The sequence below is a fragment of the Pyrus communis genome, chromosome 13, assembly GCF_963583255.1.
Source record: "Pyrus communis chromosome 13, drPyrComm1.1, whole genome shotgun sequence".
Classification (NCBI taxonomy): Eukaryota; Viridiplantae; Streptophyta; class Magnoliopsida; order Rosales; family Rosaceae; genus Pyrus; species Pyrus communis.
Window position 1 is genome coordinate 9,079,462 of NC_084815.1, and position 7,332 is coordinate 9,086,793.

The following is a 7,332-nucleotide window of genomic DNA, read 5'->3' on the forward strand; positions in this document are numbered from 1 at the left end:
CTTGGGCAGGCGTGGGATATTGGATACACAAAGGTCTAGCATTATCCAATCTCGAAGCAGAAAGCTCCTTGAGTGTCCGGTTGTCCACGGCCATGCCTTGTGTTTCTTCAAAAATCTGATCCGTAGCCTCTTCTTCCTCTTTTAGGACTTGTTCTTCAAGGTCAGGTTCTGGGCTTAGTGGATTTGATTCGTGTTGCTTCCTCTTTCGTCTCAAAGTCCTCTCGAAATCGCTGTCAAAGTCCAAGATATGCTCACGAATCGGTTGAGAACTCCGAGTCATAAACTAGTACCTAAAACAAGAAAAACAAAACAAGGTCAGAAACTTTAACAAAATAAAATAAACAGAAAGTAAACAATCCAAGGGATTAGCAAAGTTGCTAATCCCCGGCAACGGCGCCAAAAATTTGATGCGAAATAATTAAGCACACAAATTAAAACCCTCTTTTGACAATTGTAGTATATGTATAAGTAGGGATCGTTCTAAACCGGGGATTAGGAGGGATTGCTAAATCACTTGAAAACTGACTCAAAAACGTAAAACAAAGGTTAAAACACTAAACTAGACTCAAAGAATGCAAAACTAAACACTAAAACACTAAAACAAACCAAAAGACTCAAAACAGCAACAAAACACTCAAAACTGCCATAAAAACACAATCTGGGCAATTTTGAACACCTAACACTAATTTGGACGAATTTGGGTTATAACTTGAATCACAACACTTAGAAACACAAACTAAGACACTTTCTAACTAAATTGAAACACTAAAGTAAAGGGGGATTTAGTTTTGACGAAATTAAAACAAAGAAAACAGATTGTAAAAACGAATTTGATGAAAATATGGATGGAATGCTAGCTAGAAGGTTCTCCTCCACACATGTCACACTTGCATACAAGATGATTTTCAGTTGTTCTTTCGATGAATCATGAAACTCAACACCCCGGGTTAATTAGGTTCGCTTAAATTAACCTTCAAGTTCTCCTTAAATTAATGAATTGGATGGGAAAACGCATACAACAATTCAAAACATTCTCCAAAAAGTCTTTCACGTGAAAAGCACAATAAAGATACAATCAAAGATCATTAATTAACATGAAAACTATAAGTGTTGACGAGGTATTCGTTACTATGATGAGCATGAAACTAGTGCCAAGAATTCATTTAACGTGATCGTTTATAAGCGACCTCCACTACTTGTGAATATAAGTTTGTAACTATTAGGTGAAACTCCCTTATATTCTAGCATCATATTCATGCATGAAAACTAAGCGTGCACTCTCAATAAGCATACACGAATAAGTTATCAATCAAGCAGTTAAACAAATTGCATCCACAACTCATGAAATTCCAACTGAAGGTAATCAATTTATATTGCAAGCATATACATGGTTTTGAATCACCCCCTAGCTAACTAGGGGTTTAGCCTCTCATGTTCATAGAAAGAGAAATAAAATTGAAATTAAACATAGAGAACAAAAGATTGATTACACCTAGAACGCCCAACGATTCCACTTTGAATTTTTGCATGTTCAAGCTCCTCTTTCTTCTTCTCCTTGCTGCGGCACAGAGGTCTTAGGGTGATTTTGGATGTGATTTTGGTTTCGGAGGGGATTTAGGATGGTAAAGGGTTACGGCAGAGAGGTGGAAGGTGGCTGCAATGGTGTGTAAGTGTATGGAGGTGTAGAATGGTGGCTGGAATAGATGGAAGGTTGCGGATTGAAGGTGGAAGAGTGATGGTGGCTGCAGCAAGGTATGGAATGATGAATGAATCTCCCTAGGGTGCGGCTTAAGTCCAAGTATATAAAGGGTTTTCAGAAATTAAAACCCTAACTTATTTTGGTTAACTAAAATTAAGTCAAAGGCTTCTAAAATTAGGAAATCAAATCAGAAACTAAAAGGAAATTGGCTAAAATATGCAGCTAGGGTTTTATTTGAAAGGGGAATGTGTTTAAGTGCAGAAAATAGGAAATAAGGACCCCCCTTGCACGGCAAGGGAAAAGGAAAGGTTAAGAGGTGCGGCTTAATGCTTTAGGAAAGGTGAAGTGTCCTAAAACTGAAGGGAAAAGGGGTCCCTTGCACGGCAAGGGATGGGGAGAAAGGGAAAGGTGCGGCAAAGGTCCCTAAGGGGTCTAGGGCCTTTGTTTTGTGTCCTAAAGTGCAGACGAGGCCTTCAAAGTGGCTGGAAAATAAGGACTTTTAAGATTAGGAAAGGTTACCAAAATGGGAAACCTTGGCTTAACTTTCCTACTTCAAGTAGGAAGCCTTGTTGGAGTAGGAATCCTTGTTCTTCTAGGAATCCTCATGTGAGTAGGAATCCATCTTCAATTATGAATTCATATTTCTTCAAGTCTTCAACTCATTCATTCCTCTTTTGCTCCAAAAGACTCCAATTTGCATCTTTTTGCACACTTTGGCTTTATAATCTGATAACACACAAAAGTGACTTTAAACACTAAAATAACTAAGGAAACACAACATAAATGCACGAGAACAAGCCAATTAAGTCGCATAAATATGCTCCTATCAATGGACGAAATTGAAGTCAAGAGAGGCTAGGAAAGGCTACAAATCTGGAGAAAGAAGTTCTAATGCAAAGAAGATAAGGAAAGAGCAAGAAATAAGGAACCCTATCCAACCTTATCTTATCCTATCCTAACCAATCTTATCCTTTCCTAAATCTAACATTATCCTATATTATCCTATCCAAATCAGGTTGTGCCTTAAATCTAGCTATTTAGAAGGGATTAGATATACATTTAAACACATAAACTCATATTCTAGAAGCCTAAACCTTTATGTGCCGCATATATGCCATTCCTTGGAAGTTTAGGAGTTGTAATCCTTCTCCTACAAAGGTGCACCCCTTAGTCTTTGTTCTTCTAGAAATCTAACCTAAACATTCTTTCTAGAAGCCTATACCTGATCCTAATTGAATGCCGCAGGTTAGTATCCCTTTCCCCCTAGGTTTCTGGCAAACCATAACCCTTATCCCATTTGTTTTTAATGTTGAAGTTTAATTATCTTTGTTTTGCGAACATGAGGAGCTAAACTTGTTTTAGCTAGAGGAGACTTTGAAACCATGATTATATTTGCAATATGAATTGATTACTTTCAGTTGTGATTTCATAAATCGTGAATACAATTTACTTAACTGTTTGATTAAGAACTTATTCTTGTGTGTTGATTAAGAGGGCCCGGTTAGTTTGCATGCATGAATTTGATGCTAAAATATAAGGGAGTTTCACCTAATCGTTATGAACTTATATTTATAAGTAGTGGAGGTTGCTAGTCACAATTGTGTTAAGTAAATTCTTAGCAGGAGTATCATACTGTTTATAGTTACGAATGCCTTGTCAATGCTTATGATTTTCACAAAGCTTAATGATCTTTGATTGTATCTCTATTATGCTGTTCATGTAGGGTACTATTGAAGAATAATTTGATTGCCGATGCATATTCCATCTAATTAATGACTTAAGGAAAATCTGAGGGTTAATTAGTGTTGTTCATGGCTAATCTGGGGTGTTGAGGTTCATGGTTTATTGGAAAAGCAACTGGAAATCAATTTGTATGCAAGTGTGTCATGTGTGGAGAAGGACCCCCTAGCTAGCTTATCACCCATAGTTTTCCCTAATTTCGTCCAAGTTGTTTAGAGTCTTTACAATATGTTTGTTTTTACCTGAATTTCATCCAAAATCCAATTCCCCTTTACTTTGTTGTGTCAAATTAGTTAGAACTAGAAAAATTGCCCGCACTTCGCTACGGGTTTTGGAACTATTATCCACAACAGGTATGAATAATTTGCATAGAAAGGTGCACTACAAAGTATTAGTCAGCTCATGTAATACATACAAATTTTCAAGCTATTATCCACAACAGGCATGAATAAAGTGCACAAAAAAATATTAGTCAGCTCATGCATAACATACAAATTTTCAAGCTTTGAATTGCCTTGTTCGCAAGTCAGTATTCTGTTCTGTTTACAACCATTGAACTTATTATGTGAATCCAAAGTGGAAAAGCCAGGAAGACATTCACAAACCCAAATCAAACTCACCAAATCTGACATTAAAGAATAAATTATATAAAGTGACATATTGAAAGAAACTCAAAAGAGATTAGAAAGAAAAAGAGATTGCACCGGAGGAAGCGGGAAAGCGAGGAGAGACGCAGGTGTAGAGGTCAATGGAGAAAGCCACTGCCAAGAAACCCAAGCTTAAAGAAGCCCTCTTTGATGCGATGGAACAACATGCTAGGCAATATAGAAAACAAATGGAACAAAACTTTAACCAAACAAAAGGAATAAGCAATTATTAAAATATTAGATACATTAGATGAAACAATTTAATAAAACTCCAGGAATTATTTGTTAAGACACATGAAATTCCCTATTTAAGATTCTAGATAGAATGGAAAAAACGTAATTGAACTAACGATTAAGAATTGAAGTTACTTTTGTTAACATAATAACATTTATTTGCAAGGGATTGATATCGTTTATATTTTATTGCATCAATGTATATAGGGCTTGTCACTTTATAATGAGTTACACTACAGTCTCCTTCGATTTTACATGTATATATTTTGGTGAGAGATACAAATAAGGATAACTTGGTACGAAAACACAATACAACATCTTTTAACATAAAAAATTAAAAGCGAAAACAAAAATGGCAAAGATAAAAAACAAAATCCAATTAAATAATCGAAGAAAACAATAGAAATATCCATCAAGAATTTCAAAAAAATAAATTAAAAAAGGGGAATTATACCAAATCCTTGGACGAACGCACAAATATAGCCCCGAAATCCTAGAAGCAGATGACTCCTTTTACCCCAAAAGCTCATAAGTGAAGAAAGAAGACGATGACGCAGTTATTCATTGGTAGTGATTTGCAGCTGACCCAGTTAGAAGACGATAAGTACCTCTAAATTGCTTCCCACCAATCCGACTCTTCAACTTCAAATGGGAAAATAACAAATCAATTTGGTTCAATCGAGTGAAATCACATTGTTCTGGAAATGATAAAAGTCATTCATGTAAGAGATATTCACACATTCCCTTCATACCCACAATGGACTTGTTTGCACAACGACAAATTATTTAAGCACTTATAAGCAAATCCAGAATGACACATCTTTCTCTAACAATAAAACGCAATTGTATTGTCTCTCTTTCTAGAAAATATAAAAAGTTTCAAATTCATGCACACAGAGAGAGTACTTTAAATTTTTTTTATATAACATGAGACGTGGATAATATTATTTATCCAAAAAAATATGTACAATTTTCTTTGTTAAGTTCTTCAATTTAAAAATCTCAATTTCACAAACATGGCAGAATTTTAATGATCTACAATATACAGAAAAACAGTATTATCCAGCATAGAATAGAGCAGAAGAAACTATAAAAAAAATATCTAGCATTACATCTTCGGTATATTTATGAAACACAGATTTGATGTGTGTGTAAGTAAATCTTTTAGGGTTGTCAATTGGCTAAAAAATATATTTGAAAATAATCAAAAGAAAACACTTTTAGTTGGCTATAAATATTTACCAAGGTCTGTTTAGCAATAAAACTCAGTTCATGTGGAATTGGGGGAAAGAAAAGGTTCAAAACTCTAATCATCCAAATAGACCCTATTATGTTAAAATGGTTCGTGAATAAGGTCAGCAGTAGTATTTGCAAATAAACAACGATGTTAACTCTCATGTATACGTTCACCGATTAAATTCGATTGAATACCATTTTCTCGGGATGTAGAGCTGGGTGATGATTGACTCCTCGTTTTGCATCTTGTCGATTAAGATAATAACCTAGAAACCAAGATCAAACAAACATAGAAACATATATGAGAAATTACACGAATCAGCAAGGATTTTAAAGATTCGGAATGTAATGAAGAGAGGAAAACATGCTTATATGGCTAATATCATCAAAGAAATTGCAAAAAACAACAAATGGGGAAAATTACAGAACATGGGCATTTCCTAAAACTCCCATCATGTTTTCCATTCCAAATTTTTTTGGGCATACAAAATGAAGCTTATGGAATGAAGAGTAAGACTATTACCTTTGCCAGACCCAAAGTGGTTGCAAAAGCTTGAAAAACCACATGCCAATCCTACCAAAGTCGAATCGATAACCGAAAGGAAACCCATTAAACCACATTCCAATTCAACCAAAATTCAAACTTCACCTCAAATTAGATCAACAGAAAGAGAAATAGGGGAAAACCCAAATGCCATAGGATAGAAAAACAGGAGAGAGGGAGAGAGGGAGAGAGGGAGAAAAAGGGAGATTACAATGAGTGAGTGGGCAAAATTTGAAAGCTTCGGTGAACTCGTGGCTCCCCTACGACTCGTTGCATCAATAGGATTAGAAGATTCTGGAAATAAAAAAATTACCGAACGACCATAAATTCAATTAAATAAAATTTTAAGAATTTCGTAAAATCCTGGAACGAATGCTCACAAAAGATGAATAACATATAAATTTAAACAACAAAAAAATTGAAAAATACCTCAACAGAACAGATGGGCAATAGTTATAAACTATTGGCCTGGAAATAGTTGACAAACCACAACCCCATGTCCATGATTTCAACACTGTCGATGTCATCACCTGAAAAGGTATGTAATATATGTTTGTTAATTTCTACAACTAAAATAAAAAACCAACATACTTACTCATGTGTTATGTTTTGTGAAAATCCAAATGAAAATGTATTAAAAAAAAATAATAATAATTATACAGTAGCAACTCTTCATAGAATTCTTCTTCTATCTCCTCCACTTTTTGACCACGATGTCTGCTTCCATATATTAGGTAAACAACACGTGAATACATTTAGGATAGAAAATAAACGTTTATGTTAACCCTGCACCAATCAGCTAAATTTCGCAGTTAGCACAACATTTTCATTCCCTACTTAACAGTGAATTAACTATCTACCACTGCCAGATAAATAAGCATTGCTCTTAAAATGATACTTATTAAACTTAACCTTCTTCTTAATCAACACGAAACCGCAGATAATCACCCAAACCAAACTGTTATTCAGTATATAAAGCAAATTACAAACACTTGGAACAAACATTTCAAATTATAAGATCTAATTATGCAATTTCAACTCGATTTTACTCCGACACAATCAAATTTCACACAACTAAACACGAAACGCATCGAATTTGAGGGCTTAAGAGCAGCATTACGTGCAAAAACTGAAATTTCAAACACCTCGGGCGATCAGAAGCAGAAGGAAGAAGGCCGAGCAATCTGGCACACCTAAACATCTCACCGAGCAATCTAAGCTGATAGAAAAAA

At 35.0% G+C, this 7,332-nt stretch overlaps 1 long non-coding RNA gene across 1 annotated transcript; it reads right to left on the reverse strand.

Annotated features, from left to right (window-relative positions):
* Positions 1 to 4,153: 4,153 nt before the first annotated feature.
* Positions 4,154 to 7,057, reverse strand: LOC137712015 (uncharacterized). The gene is made up of 6 exons (XR_011065188.1): positions 6,530 to 7,057; positions 6,312 to 6,394; positions 6,080 to 6,130; positions 5,752 to 5,822; positions 4,775 to 4,962; positions 4,154 to 4,254 (listed from the first exon to the last, which is right to left on the reverse strand). It is a non-coding gene; the product is annotated as an uncharacterized lncRNA (long non-coding RNA).
* Between the last annotated feature and the right edge of the window lie 275 nt (positions 7,058 to 7,332).